This window comes from Pristiophorus japonicus, chromosome 21 (assembly GCF_044704955.1).
Source record: "Pristiophorus japonicus isolate sPriJap1 chromosome 21, sPriJap1.hap1, whole genome shotgun sequence".
Taxonomy (NCBI): domain Eukaryota; kingdom Metazoa; phylum Chordata; class Chondrichthyes; family Pristiophoridae; genus Pristiophorus; species Pristiophorus japonicus.
Window position 1 is genome coordinate 77,963,850 of NC_091997.1, and position 15,403 is coordinate 77,979,252.

General features: G+C 46.3%; 1 protein-coding gene across 4 annotated transcripts in view; it reads right to left on the reverse strand.

Annotated features, from left to right (window-relative positions):
* The window catches only part of cd276 (CD276 molecule), a 381,432-nt gene extending 366,710 nt beyond the window's left edge, over positions 1-14,722 (reverse strand). For all 4 annotated transcript variants that reach the window (XR_011588279.1, XM_070865080.1, XM_070865078.1 and 1 more), the window contains exon 1: positions 14,514-14,722. The gene's annotated coding sequence lies outside the window, so the exon portion shown is untranslated. The remainder of the gene's footprint in view (positions 1-14,513) is intronic.
* Positions 14,723-15,403: the final 681 nt, after the last annotated feature.

Below are 15,403 nucleotides of genomic sequence, written 5' to 3' on the forward strand. Positions count from 1 at the left end.
AAAACACAGCTTAAAAAGGTAGTTAAATATGTTTCACTGAAAACATATTTTAGCAATCTTTAACCAGTCCTAGTTCTTTAAACACCAAGTGCCAAATTTCACAAGTGCATTTACTGAGGTGAAGAGGAGGTCAGATGGAAGCTGGAGTCAATCTTGGATTTTTGTGGGCCCCAATGAGTAAACAGTTTTAACCTTCCCTCAAGGTTCAGTCATAAATCTCAAGAAGCTCTTACAATCGGACAAGTCAAGTTCCCATTTGTTCTGTACATCTTGTGCCATGGTTTACGTTCCCAGTGACACAGTACAAATATTCTGAACATTCCACATTGATGTTAGCACTGTAGTGCAAGTCCGTTTGAGCAGGTGTCACAGCGGATCTAAACACAGCTTGGACACAGTTAAAACCAATAAAGCACACCGATGAGAGCTGGAGGCACAGGCTTTGCACCATGTTAACGCACTGACTCGGTGTGTTACATGCCAATTAGACAGGGGCTGTCGTCCACAGTCTCCGTTTGGCCTCTGAGAATTGTGTTGGATTGGAGGCAAACTTCATTCCCCATTCCCTTGTGCGGGATAGGATGGGGGGGGGGGGGGGGGCAGAGAAACATAAATAAGAGGAAAAAAAAAAATCAGAGGATGAGTTAACCTCCCAATCGGCAACTGAGGAAGAATATACAAAATGACCCTGCGCAAGTTACCTGACCGTCGTCGCAGTGGAAGGAATGATTGAGGGACTGAGGAGGTGACAGGAACTAAATCAAATGATGGGAGGGGGGAAACTTTAAGGGGAAATTATGCTTGCCATTATTTGGTGTAAAAAAAAAAAAGAGCAGAAAAGATAGACTTACATTTATATAGCGCCTTTCACTTGAGACTTGAGCATCAAAGTCTCGGCTGACACTCCAGTGCAGTACTGAGAAAGTGCTGCACTGTCCAAGGTGCTGTCTTTCGGATGGGACGTTAAACCAACGTCTGCTCTCTCAGGTGGTCATAAAAGATCCCATGGCACTATTTCGAAGAAGAGCAGGGGCGTTATCCCCGGTGTCCTGGGCCAATATTTATCCCTCAATCAACATAACAAAACAACTGATTATCTGGTCATTATCATATTGCTGTTTGTGGGAGCTTGCTGTGCGCAAATTGGCTGCCGCGTTTCCCACATTACAACAGTGACTACACTCCAAAAAGTACTTCACTGGCTGTAAAGCGCTTTGGGATGTCCGGTGGTCGTGAAGGGCGCTATAGAAATGCAAGTCTTTCTTTTTTCACAACCGCAAGACATCAAACAGCGCTGTACAACCAATGAAGTACTTCTGAAGTGTAGTCACTGCTGTAATGTAGAAAACGCGGCAGCCAATTTGCGCACAGCAAGCTCCCAAGCAAGCTCCCACAAACAGCGATGTGATAATGGTCAGATAATCTGTTGTTTTGTTATGTTGATTGAGGGATAAATATTGGCCTCAGGACACCGGGGATAACTCCCCTGCTCTTCTTCGAAATAGTGCCATGGGATCTTTTACGTCCACCCGAGAGAGCAGACGGGGCCTCAGTCTAACGTCTCATCTGAAGACGGATTTGAGTTGATGGCGGTGTCTTGGCTAGGACAGTGGAAAAATTACCTGCTCTTTATCAAATGGCGCCATGGGATCTTTAATGTCCACTTGATGAGGCCTGGTTTCGTGTCTCCGTGACCGGGACTCTCGATTCCCATCCTGCACCATCCTGGCTGTCTCCCGGGAGCTCGAGGTGCTGCCCACCTTCGGTTTCTGCCATTTATTCCAAGCTGGAATTTACCCGGGGGGGGGGTGGCGGCTGGTCAATTCTCCGCCGGAAATGCCAACTCAAGTACCGGTTTAAGAAGAAAGAAGCTGCGAGCAAAGAGACTCAAACGCAGGGGACCCGATCTTTATAAAGGCAAGTACAAGGACATTTGCACGCTGCAGCGATTAAGTATCGCGCGATCAGAATGTTGTGAGATCGGAATGTCGCACGATCGGAATGTCAGGCCATCACACCGCCAAGGAATACATTCAACCAAAATTGGCTACCCTAAGCGTCAGTCTAGCTTATGTGCTCCAGGCCCTGAACTAAAGTAATTGATTTTTTTTAAGCTGTTTTTCTGCCTCTACCAGGAGATCACAGGGTTTCGGGTGGGGTGGAGTGTATTTGTTGTGATACACAAGGTATTGTAATCGTGTGGGACACGCTCAATGGACCAGATGGTCCTTATGTTCTATGTTTCTATTAGCTGTCCGTCATTGTTCGTATGTTCGTAATAACAGCAAAATATATTTACGTAAACTTTTTAAAAAGTGAGATAACAACCATCGAGGTCCAACAGCTTCAGATGGCACAGTCTAGCCACTGGTGCATCTTCTTCAAAGCAGAACTGTCTGAAGACGAGATGATCGTTGCATCACATGGGACGATGTTGTTTGGTTTAGCAATAGTGAATCCTGCAGCTGGGACGAGTCAGTCTTTATTTCCAGATACAAGATCTAAAAATAACAGCATGAAATCACGTCCTGTCCTTCAACTGAATCCGTGCGGACCAGGCAAGATTGGACATTGCCCGACACTTCCAAGGGGTTAGCCACACTGTCCTCGCCACTTTTAATCTTTAACCTGTCGAACACCTGAGCATGCGCTCCAATTTAGTGGAAATCTAGTTGCAGCCGGACAAAGTTTAATTCTCTGTGGATTTCACAAGTCTTTGCCAACATACATGAAACAAACGAACGGGGTGTCACACAGTGATGACTCAGTACATTCAGAAAGGGTGCTGGATAATCAAGCCCAGCTTACAGCATAGTGGTTATATTACTAGACTAGTAATCCAGGGCCCTGGACTAACAATCTGGAGAGACGAATCCAAATCTCCCAATGAGTTCCATAAATGCTGACCTTGCTGGTAATGCCGACCTCCCGTGAATGAATATTGTAGCGTGCAGGAAATGTTATGGTATCAACTATTTTTTAAACTGGAGTACAGCTCTAATGCCCAAACTGTCCATTATTCCAAGTGAATGTCAAAAAAACTATCCAACTGAGAGAGGCATCACAGACATTCTGAAATGGGAGGGAGAACAGCCAGTTGTCGTGGTGCACATTGGTACCAACGACATAGGTAAAAAAAAGGGATGAGGTCCTACGAAACGAATTTAAGGAGCTAGGAGCTAAATTAAAAAGTAGGACCTCGAAAGTAGTAATCTCGGGATTGCTACCAGTGACACATGCTAGTCAGAGTAGGAATTGCAGGATAGCGCAGATGAATACGTGGCTTGAGCAGTGGTGCAGCAGGGAGGGATTCAAATTCCTGGGGCATTGGAACCGGTTCTGGGGGAGGTGGGACCAGTACAAACCGGACGGTCTGCACCTGGGCAGGACCGGAACCAATGTCCTCAGGGGAGTGTTTGCTAGTGCTGTTGGGGAGGAGTTAAACTAACATGGCAGGGGGATGGGAACCAATACAGGGAGACAGAGGGAGACAAAAAGGAGGCAAAAGCAAAAGACAGAAAGGAGATGAGGAAAAGTGGAGGGCAGAGAATCCCAAGGCAAAGAACAAAAAGGGCCACTGTACAGCAAAATTCTAAAAAGACAAAGGGTGTTAAAAAAACAAGCCTAAAGGCTTTGTGTCTTAATGCAAGGAGTATCCGCAATAAGGTGGATGAATTAACTGTGCAAATAGATGTTAACAAATATGATGTGATTGGGATTACGAAGACGTGGCTCCAGGATGATCAGGGCTGGGAACTCAACATCCAGGGGTATTCAACATTCAGGAAGGATAGAATAAAAGGAAAAGGAGGTGGGGTAGCATTGCTGGTTAAAGAGGAGATTAATGCAATAGTTAGGAAAGACATTAGCTTGGATGATGTGGAATCTATATGGGTCGAGCTGCAGAACACCAAAGGGCAAAAAACGTTAGTGGGAGTTGTGTACAGACCTCCAAACAGTAGTAGTGATGTTGGGGAGGGCATCAAACAGGAAATTAGGGCTGCATGCAATAAAGATGCAGCAGTTATAATGGGTGACTTTAATATGCACATAGATTGGGCTAACCAAACTGGAAGCAATACGGTGGAGGAGGATTTCCAGGAGTGCATAAGGGATGGTTTTCTAGACCAATATGTCGAGGAACCAACTAGGGGGGAGGCCATCTTAGACTGGGTGTTGTGTAATGAGAGAGAATTAATTAGCAATCTCATTGTGCGAGGCCCCTTGGGGAAGAGTGACCATAATATGGTGGAATTCTGCATTAGGATGGAGAATGAAACAGTTAATTCAGAGACCATGGTCCAGAACTTAAAGAAGGGTAACTTTGAAGGTATGAGGCGTGAATTGGCTAGGATAGATTGGCGAATGATACTTAAGGGGTTGACTGTGACAGACATTTAAAGAGCGCATGGATGAACTACAACAATTGCACATTCCTGTCTGGCGTAAAAATAAAAAAGGGAAGGTGGCTCAACCATGGCTATCTAGGGAAATCAGGGATAGTATTAAAGCCAAGGAAGTGGCATACAAATTGGCCAGAAATAGCAGCGAACCCGGGGACTGGGAGAAATTTAGAACTCAGCAGAGGAGGACAAAGGGTTTGATTAGGGCAGGGAAAATGGAGTACGAGAAGAAGCTTGCAGGGAACATTAAGGCGGATTGCAAAAGTTTCTATAGGTATGTAAAGAGAAAAAGGTTAGTAAAGACAAACATAGGTCCCCTGCAGTCAGAATCAGGGGAAGTCATAACGGGGAACAAAGAAATGGCGGACCAATTGAACAAGTACTTTGGTTCGGTATTCACTAAGGAGGACACAAACCACCTTCCGGATATAAAAGGGGTCAGAGGGTCTAGTAAGGAGGAGGAACTGAGGGAAATCTTTACTAGTCGGGAAATTGTGTTGGGGAAATTGATGGGATTGAAGTCCGATAAATCCCCAGGGCCTGATGGACTGCATCCCAGAGTACTTAAGGAGGTGGCCTTGGAAATAGCGGATGCATTGACAGTCATTTTCCAACATTCCATTGACTCTGGATCAGTTCCTATGAAGTGGAGGGTAGCCAATGTAACCCCACTTTTTAAAAAAGGAGGGAGAGAGAAAACAGGGAATTATAGACTGGTCAGCCTGACCTCAGTAGTGGGTAAAATGATGGAATCAATTATTAAGGATGTCATAGCAGCGCATTTGGAAAATGGTGACATGATAGGTCCAAGTCAGCATGGATTTGTGAAAGGGAAATCATGCTTGACAAATCTTCTGGAATTTTTTGAGGATGTTTCCAGTAAAGTGGACAAAGGAGAACCAGTTGATGTGGTATATTTGGACTTTCAGAAGGCTTTCGACAAGGTCCCATACAAGAGATTAATGTGCAAAGTTAAAGCACATGGGATTGGGGGTAGTGTGCTGACGTGGATTGAGAACTGGTTGTCAGACAGGAAGCAAAGAGTAGGAGTAAATGGGTACTTTTCAGAATGGCAGGCAGTGACTAGTGGGGTACCGCAAGGTTCCGTGCTGGGGCCCCAGCTGTTTACATTGTACATTAATGATTTAGACGAGGGGATTAAATGTAGTATCTCCAAATTTGCGGATGACACTAAGTTGGGTGGCAGTGTGAGCTGCGAGAAGGATTCTATGAGGCTGCAGAGTGAATTGGATAGGTTAGGTGAGTGGGCAAATGCATGGCAGATGAAGTATAATGTGGATAAATGTGAGGTTATCCACTTTGGTGGTAAAAACAGAGAGACAGACTATTATCTGAATGGTGACAGATTAGGAAAAGGGAAGGTGCAACGAGACCTGGGTGTCATGGTACATCAGTCATTGAAGGTTGGCATGCAGGTACAGCAGGCGGTTAAGAAAGCAAATGGCATGTTGGCCTTCATAGCAATGGGATTTGAGTACAGGGGCAGGGAGGTGTTGCTACAGTTGTACAGGGCCTTGGTGAGGCCACACCTGGAGTATTGTGTACAGTTTTGATCTCCTAACTTGAGGAAGGACATTCTTGCTATTGAGGGAGTGCAGCGAAGATTCACCAGACTGATTCCCGGGATGGTGGGACTGACCTATCAAGAAAGACTGGATCAACTGGGCTTGTATTCACTGGAGTTCAGAAGAGTGAGAGGGGACCTCATAGAAACGTTTAAAATTCTGACGGGTTTAGACAGGTTAGATGCAGGAAGAATGTTCCCAATGTTGGGGAAGTCCAGAAGCAGGGGTCACAGTCTAAGGATAAGGGGTAAGATTTAGGACCAAGATGAGGAGAAACTTCTTCACCCAGAGAGTGGTGAACCTGTGGAATTCTCTACCACAGAAAGTAGTTGAGGCCAATTCACTAAATATATTCAAAAGGGAGTTAGATGAAGTCCTTACTACTCGGGGGATCAAGGGGTATGGCGAGAAAGCAGGAAGGGGGTACTGAAGTTTCATGTTCAGCCATGAACTCATTAAATGGCGGTGCAGGCTAGAAGGGCTGAATGGCCTGCTCCTGCACCTATTTTCTATGTTTCTATGTTTCTATCACAGCCAACCCAATCCTTTCCTTGTCTCACTATCTCTGTAATCATCTCCAGCCCTACAACCCATCGAAAACTCTGCGTTCCTCCAATTCTGGCCTCTTGTGTATCCCCAATTTCCATCGGTGACCGTGCCTGCAACTGTCAAGGCCTTAAGTCCTGCAATCCACTCCCTAGACCTCTCCACCTCTCTCCCCATCTTAGGATGCTTCGTAAAACGTTACCGGTTTGACCCAGCTTTTGGTCACCTGTCCTAATATGTCCTTATGTGGCTCGGTGTCAAATATTGTCCAATAACACTACTGTGAAGCGCCTTGGGATACTTTACTATGTTAAAGGCGCTATATAAATGCAGGTTGTTGTCTGACACCTACACACATGCATTTCCAGGAGGGGCTGCTGTATGGCAAACAGGAACGGGAGCCCACACTGTTGAATAAATATTCTGTAGTAGGATTACCCAATACCAAGTTCCTCCAGTTACTTCCCAAATCCAGACCCAGACTCAATTAAACTGATGGCAGGAAAGACACTAGGGATTGACACTGGCAGCACAGAGATAGAGTCACCAGCTCATCAAGAAAGAGAGAGACAGAGACAGAGAGCGAGAGAAAGGACGGAGAACGAGCGAGCGAGCGAGAGACAGAGAGCAAGTGAGAGACAGAGAGTGAGCGAGCGCAGGAGAGAGCGGAGAGAGCAGAGAGGGAGAGGGAGAGGGAGAGGGAGGACAGAGAGCGAGAGGGAGGACAGAGAGGACAGAGAGAGGACAGAAAGAGGACAGAGAGAGGACAGAGAGAGGACAGAGAGAGGACAGAGAGAGGACAGAGAGAGGACAGAGTTGCATTTATATAGCACCTTTCACGACCTCAGGACATCCCAAAGCTCTTTGCAGCCAATGAAGTACTTTTGGAGTGCAGTCACTGTTGTAATGTGGGAAACACAGCAGCTAATTTGCACACAGCAAGCTCCCACAAATAGCAACATAATGACCAGATAATCTGTTTTTAATTATGTTGCTTGAGGAATAAATATTGGCCAGGACACCAGGGTAACTTCCCTGCGCTTCTTCAGAATAGTGCAGTGGGATCTTTTACATCCATCTGAGAGCAGACGGGGCCTCGGTTTAACGACTCATCCGAAAGACGGCACCTCCGACAGTGCAGCACACCGTGGTGTCAGTTTTAACTTCTATCACTAGCCTCTTTGATAATCTTCACCAAACAATATGGTTATTATTGAGATAGTAAGCTGTTGGACAGTGTTTTAAGCTTGTTAGAACAAACAAGATAATCGATCACTGGAATATTAATAATGTTAACGGACTAAGTTCTCCTGATCGCTGAGGAATGTGTCGATAGTTATAATGGAGTCACAATCAAAGCTGCAACTGTAGAATCACTTCTGGAACCAAGCCATTCCACTTCACGATCACCTGTTTGCACAACTGTCCCATTCACACAGTATCGTTCACTTCGTAACAGTGTAACATTGTTAAGGATGCAGATACACTGGCAGTTTTGCATTGTAGCAAGACAATGGTGACTGTATAGCGCATGAGATCGCCCATCTGACGACATCATGCTCTTCAGTGTGAAGAGTGAAACCCTTGAGAACGGGGCACTTCAGTCCGAATTCGAATTGACAGATGGCAACATAGCCCCCTGGTTTCCCCGACCTCAGATCCCTCAGGCAGGACACGAGTTGGGCGAACAGGAGGGGATCATCGAAGCAACGTCGGGGGACTCAGAACCAACTTCATCATCAGAATGAAAAATAAACTCTGGTGAATGCCATCATCATAGGCCGCCCCTCGGAATCGAGGAAGACTTACTTCCACTCCTAAAGTGAGTTCTTTGGTGGCTGAACAGTTCAACACGAGAGCCACAGGTGGGACAGATATTCGTCGGGGGAAGCGGGGGGGTGGGACTGATTTGACGTAGGCTCCTTTCGCTGCCTGCGCCTGACCTCTTCACGCTGGCGGCGTTGAGATTCGAAGAGCTCAATGGCCTCCCGGATGCATTTTCTCCACCGAGGGCGGTCTGCGGCCAGCGACTCCCAGGTGTCAGTGGTGATGTCGCACTTCACCAAGGAGGCTTTGCGGGTGTCCCAGTAACATTTCCGCTGTCCACCTTTGGCTCGTTTGCCACGAAGGAGCTCCGCGTAAAGCAATTGTTTCGGGAGTCTCGCGTCTGGCATACAAACTAAGTGGCTTGCCCAGCGAAGCTGATCGAGTGTGGTCAGAGCTTCAATGCTGGAGATGTTAGCCTGGGCGAGGACACAGATGTTGGTGCGTCTGTCCTCCCTGGGGATTTGCAGGATCTTGCGGAGACATCGTTGGTGATATCTCTCCAGTGACTTGATGTGTCTTCTGTACATCGTCCATGCCTCTGATTCATACAGGAGGGCGGGTATTACTACAGTCCTGTAGACCATGAGCTTGGTGGTAGGTTTGAGGGTCTGGTCTTCAAACACTCTCTTCCTCAGGTGGCCGAAGGCTGCACTGGTGCACTAGAGGCGATGTTGAATCGGCCGTGACTACAGTGCACTCAAAAGAGGAGTGTCGGCCCGTGCTTTAGCTTAAGTTTGTCAGGCTAAAGCACCCCAAATCTGGTCTCATTTACAACAACAACAACTTGTATTTATATAGCGCCTTTAACATCTCAAGGCACTTGACAGGAGTATTATGAGATTTTTAAAATCTGATACCGAGCCGCATAAGGAGAAATTAGCGCAGGTGACCAAAAGCTTGGTCAAAGAGGTAGGTTTTAAGAAGCGTCTTGAAGGAGGAAGGAGAGGTTTAGGCAGCGAGTTCCAGAGCTTAGGGCCCAGGCAACAGAAGGCATGGCCACCAATGTTTGAGCGATTATAACCAGGGATGCACAAGAGGGCAGAATTAGAGGAGCGCAGACATCTCTGGGGGGTTGTTGTGGAGCTGGAGGATATTAGAGATAGGGAGGGGCGAGGCCATGGAGGGATTTGAAAACAAATATGAGAATTTGAGAAATCTGAAAAGCGTTTGCACAACCTAGCCTTCGGATAGGGTTTGGCCAATATATCTCTCCGCCAGCCCACGGCAATTGGGATGCCGCAACATTAAGCAGCCAGCCACTCACGACACATACAACCCGGCGAAATTAGTTGGAAGTCTAGCTCTTCCACCACAGATGCCAACCATTCGTCCATAGTGCAGGCTGAGGTCTTCCACCAGGTTAGTGGCATTGCCCAGTTTATACCAGGGAGCAGCTCCATCAGATACTCGTACTGGGTACTTACACTTTAAAAGAAGACTGCAGATAGTGGACGTGTACACAACATGCATGAGTTTGCGATGCCTCCTTTACTTTTCATAGTCAATCCTAATCTCCAACACTAATGTATTTGCTTCATGGGTTCTTTGTTTAAAAATTCATAGCAACCCATTGCCACTAAGAACTAGTTGGTTTATTAACAAAGGTTTAACAATCACACTACACATTACCAGTTCATCCACTCGGCTCACAACTGCATACCTCATCGTGGATGACCTGAACTCAACTGACTGGGGTTTTATTGAATCTTGTGAACATCACGTGACTGGCTAAACCATTCACAATGCAACAGCTCTACAACTATTTTAAAAAGGTAGAACATGCAATCAAGTGCCCCCTTATTAAAAGGGGCACTAGAAACCCACAAATTTCCAACTAAAACTTTAACGGAGAATTAAATCAAATTAAAATTTGGTTGCCGGGGATGATGATGCACTCCAGTCCCTCCGGCGCTCATCTCTCGCAGAAAGCCGCGAGCGTACCGGTGGACACTGCGTGCTCCATCTCCACTGACAACTTGGCGCGAACGTAGCCGTGAAAGAGAGGCAGGCAGTCGGGCTGAATGACCCCCTCGATCGCCCTCTGCCTGGACCGGTTAATGGCCACCTTGACCAGACCCAGGAGCAGTCCCACGAGGAGGCCTTCCGACCTGCCCGCTCCCCTCCGCACCGGGTGTCTGAAGATCAGGAGCGATAAATATTGACCAGGAAGCCAGAGATAACTCCCCTGCCCTTCTTCGAAATAGTGCTATGGTATCCACTTAAGAGGGCAGACAAGACCTCAGTTTAACGATTCATCAAAAGACGGCACCTTAGACACTGCAACACCTCTGTCAGTGCTAGATTTGAGTATTAGCCGAAATTATTTGCACTGGCGTTTCTGGAGTGGGACTTGAACGCACAACCTTCTGACTCAGAGAGGAGTGCGCCACTCACTAAGCCAAAGCTGAATGTTGGCAAAAGCTCTACAAACCTGTGAGCATATTCTCACGTGCATACATTACAGTCACTGTTCTAGGTCGAGAGGACTCAGTATGACGTTCTGAAGAAGAATACCTGCTGAATTTAATCTTTCCTTGGACGACATGGCCAAGACCAGCAATAATAAGAGTTTTTAAAATTATATTCCACGATGGAATATACTCTGGAATTGAAGCAATAAAATAAAAGGAAAAATCTGCAGAAAGAGTGATCTGAAGTGGTGTCATATACCCTGCTGACCCCAAGTAATCAAACCTTAAACAAAGTTTTGGGGTCATTTGGAATGAATTTTGTTTATCCAAATTCAAAATGTCTGCTGTTTAATTTTCTCCACAAAATCTTCATCCTTCCTCTCCCAAAAGTGCCAACTCTCACTGTGGCACAGTACATAGGTGCCCTTTACCCTGCAATACTATGCCCAATTGGTCATTAATGACCTTAGATAATAACTACCAACCGGGCACTCCACCAATAGGAGCCCAAACAACTGAACCAGGTCCAGTACCATGCTTGATTGGTCATTCATGTGACCTTAGATGATGAATGTCAGCAGGGTACTCCACCAATGGGAGCCAACACAAGCGAACTCAGTCCATTCTTCATCCAACATTCACACACTTGCACTCTGCACCAGGAGGATAGTGATCAGGCGAGCTGGCTAATTTTGTACCCCTATCTCCAGTGTTAGCTGTGGCTCAGTGGGCAGCACACTCACCTCTGAATCAGAAGGTTGTGGGTTGAAGTCCCACTCCAAGAACTTGAGCATATAAAATCTAAGCTGACACTCCAGTGCAGTGCTGAGGGAGTGCTGCACTGTCGGAGGTACCGTCTTTTGGATGAGACCCAGTCTGTTCTCTCAGGTGGATGTAAAGATCCCATGGCACTGTTTTGAACAAGAGCAGGGGAGTTATCCCCAGTGTCCTAGCCAATATTTATCGCTCAATCAACAAAACAAAACAGATTATCTGGCCATTATCACATTGCTGTTTGTGGGAGCTTGATGTATCATCATAGGCAGTCCCTCAAAACGAGGATGACTTGCTTCCACACTAAAAAAGGATGAGTTCACAGGTGTTTCAATAAAGAACCTAATATTCCAGATCCCAAACTACATCCTGAAGGGTGGAAGATGCCTGTGCGTGGATTCTTTTAACGTATGTTGGCCGTTGCACACCAGCCACCACACGGGCTTGACAGTGGCGAGAGATTTCCTACAATAGAACAGTGACTGCACTTCAAAAGTATTTTATTGGCTGTAAAGCACCTTGAGATGGTCTGGTGGTCGTGAAAGGCGCTATATAAATCCAGGTCGTTTTTTCTTTCTTTACCAGTGGACACAGAGTTCAATTATCATGACCCTGATAGCTCTCAGCATACCGGCATCGTACATTCATCCTCTCAGCCAACAGCGGTTCAGATGTTTTTAAAAAGGTATATCACTGTACCAGTCATTCATACACCTTGCAGACTGGATGTGATTCAGCAGTTATAATTTCTTCAAGTACTTCAATAGTTAAACTTCAACAATACCTTGTATTTATATAGCACCTTTAGCATAGTAAAACGTCCCAAGGTGCTTCACAGGAACGTTATCAAACAAAATTTGACACCGAGCCACATAAGGAAATATTAGGGCAGGTGACCAAAAGCTTGGTCAAAGTGGTCGTAAGAAGCATCTCAAAGGAAAAAAAAGAGTTGTAGAGAGGCGGAGAGGTTTAGGAAGTTAATTCCAGAGCTTAGAGGCCAGGCAACAGAAGGCACGGCCACCAATGATTGAGTGATTATAATCAGGGATGCTCAAGAGACCAGAATTGGAAAAGCGTAGACATCTCAGAGGGTTGTGGGGCTGGAGGAGATTAGAGATAGGGAGGGGCAAGGTCAAGGATGAGAATTTTAAAATCGAAGCATTGGTTAATTGGGAGCCAACGCAGGTCAGCGAGCACAGGGGAGCTATTTGAACAGGACTCAGTGTGAGTTAGACAGTGAAACTGGCAGAGAGAGAGAGAGAGAGGGAGAGCGCGGGGGGGAGTAGGAGAGAGAAGAGAGGTAGAGAGAGAGAGAGAGAGAGAGAGAGAGAGAGAGAGAGAGATAGATATCACTCGGCGACTTAATCAGACTATTACTGAAAAGAGCAATACCACCTTTACACTACAAGCCAGCATCTGACGTCACAAATGCCGACAGCAGTAGCCATTGCCATTGGAGGAAACAGTGACCTCTTGAATAGCAGCCTCACTGACTGCCCCGGGCCCAAAGTGTCCACAGTGACAAACACAAACAACACACTGCGGTGGTCCATAGGTTGGGTCTGTACTTCTGCAGTGTGCCCGTACAGACCAGCCACACACGCCTTGCTGTCCCGTGTGAACTTTCCTCCATCGCTGGGGGAAGGTCCATAGCCAAGCTGGCAAAATTGCCAACAAGACTCTAATCGTGCATATACAGTACAGCAAGAGGTTAATCAGTAATATAAAGGAACCAGCTTGCATTTATGTCATTCAGCCCTTCGAGCCTGTTCCGCCATTCAATTAGATCATGGCTGATCTGCATCAGAACTCCAGCTACCCACCTAGCTTCCGTAACCATAGAGCGCACTTTTTGAAGTGTAGTCATTGCTGTACTGTGTCAGCTGAGGCTCAGTGGGTAGCACCCTCGCCTCGGAGTCAGAAGGTTGTGGGATCAAGTCCCGCTCCAAAGACAGGAGCACAATAAATCTACGCTGACACTCCTGGACTGACACTGTCGGAGGTGCCGTCTTTCGGATGAGACGTTAAACCAAGTCTGCTCTCTCAAGTGGACGTGAAGGATCCCAGGACGCTATTTCAAAGAAAAGCAGAAGAATTCTCACTGGTGTCTCAGTCAATATTTATCCCTCAATCTACAAAAAAACAGATTATCTGGTCATTTGCTGTGCACAAATTGGCTGCTGTTTCCTGCATTACAACAGTGACTACACTCCAAAAGTACTTCATTGGCTGTAAAGCGCTTTGAGACGTCCGGTGGTCATGAAATGCTCGATAAATGCAAGTCTTTCTTTCACGTAGGAATCAATTTGCACACAGCAAGGTCCAACAAACAGCAATGTGATGATATGTTAATTGATTACATATATTGGCCAGGACACCGGGGATAGCACACCTGCTCTTCTTTAAAATAGTGCCATGGGATCTTTTACATCCACTTGAGAGAGTAGACAGGGTCTCGGTTTAACAGCTCATCCGACAGTACCTCCGACAGTGCAGCACTCCCTCAGTGTCAGCTAAGATTTTTGCGCTCAAGTCCCTGGAGTGGGACCTGAACCTTCTGACTCAGAGGCGAGCGTGCTATCCACTGAGCCATAACTGAATGTCGGGTTATAACAAGTTCTGGCTCAGCTGTTGGGCCCTCTTCCAGCAACCCCTATAGTCAATTAGATTACTGACAGCATTGTCAGTCTATTTCGAGGCCAGAACCTTACTCCGGCTCGAATTAATTACATCAGAACAGGAAGGGTGTGTAAAAAAAGAGTAAAAGAGATTTGAGGTAATATTTCTTTAAGAATTTACAACTGTGCCATATAAAGTTCTTTTCTTACGCTCCTGTACCAGCCAGCATTGCCCCCCTGCTGGAACAATTGCTTGTGTCCAACAAGCCCCTCTCTCCCTTAATCTCTTCCTCAACTCATTCCAACTTTCTGCACCGTTCACTGAGACAAATGGCAGATCCTACTCACCCTGCGAGCCATGGTCAGGTCGAGAGAAAATTAAATGCTTGATTCCAGCTTGTCCTTAAAAAAATAAGTTGCTGGCTCGGTTCTGACGAAGCCTTAAAAGACTCTGAAGTGTGTGTGAACGCAGTGTGCTCCGAGTTTGCAGACAGCACATACAGGCGTGTAAGACTCGGACTTAAAAACAGCGCGGATCACTGAGCACTTCTGAGAGAGCTTCTTTGTGCTGCTGATGTCACCACACAGGGACAACATTTCTCCTCGCTGCTCATTGGCTGCGGCTGAGTAACAAATTGAGGGAGTTCCCTGAAAAAGGAGGTTGGGTTTGTCTGGATAACGCTGCCTCACAGCCAGCTCTCTCTATCCTTCCTACATTTTAAGCTAACCCTGCCCCTAGTGTGGAGTGAACACATCCCATCTATGATCTCTTTATATAAATACCTTTTACATAAAGATTACTTGTATTCTGGAGAGGCTACTGGGGAGGGAGCTGAAGTTTCACAGCAGCCTGTTTGTGAGATTTCACTTGCAAGTTTCACCCTGTTTCTGGGCAGTGAGAGCAGTTATAGATCTTTCATTCTCTTATTCAGGGTTCAAATCCACGGCATCCGCCTTTTTTTTTTCCGGCTGATTAATTTGCCAGCGACTGTTGCAATGCTCCTAACACAAACCAGATCTCAGTGCAGTCTTTAAATGTAGCAGTTATTTCTGCCCCCGACAGCGTCCTGTGAATGTACCAATCCCTGCCTCCTCCCAACTCTCGTTTGCTCTGCCCTTTATAACTTTAACGAAGTGTAACGTTCTTATAACTGGCCTGCCTTTCCAGTGTCTGATATCTGACCGTAGAGCTACAGACCTGTGCAAAGCAAACGGTCTTCTTATCAGAATTGTTTTTT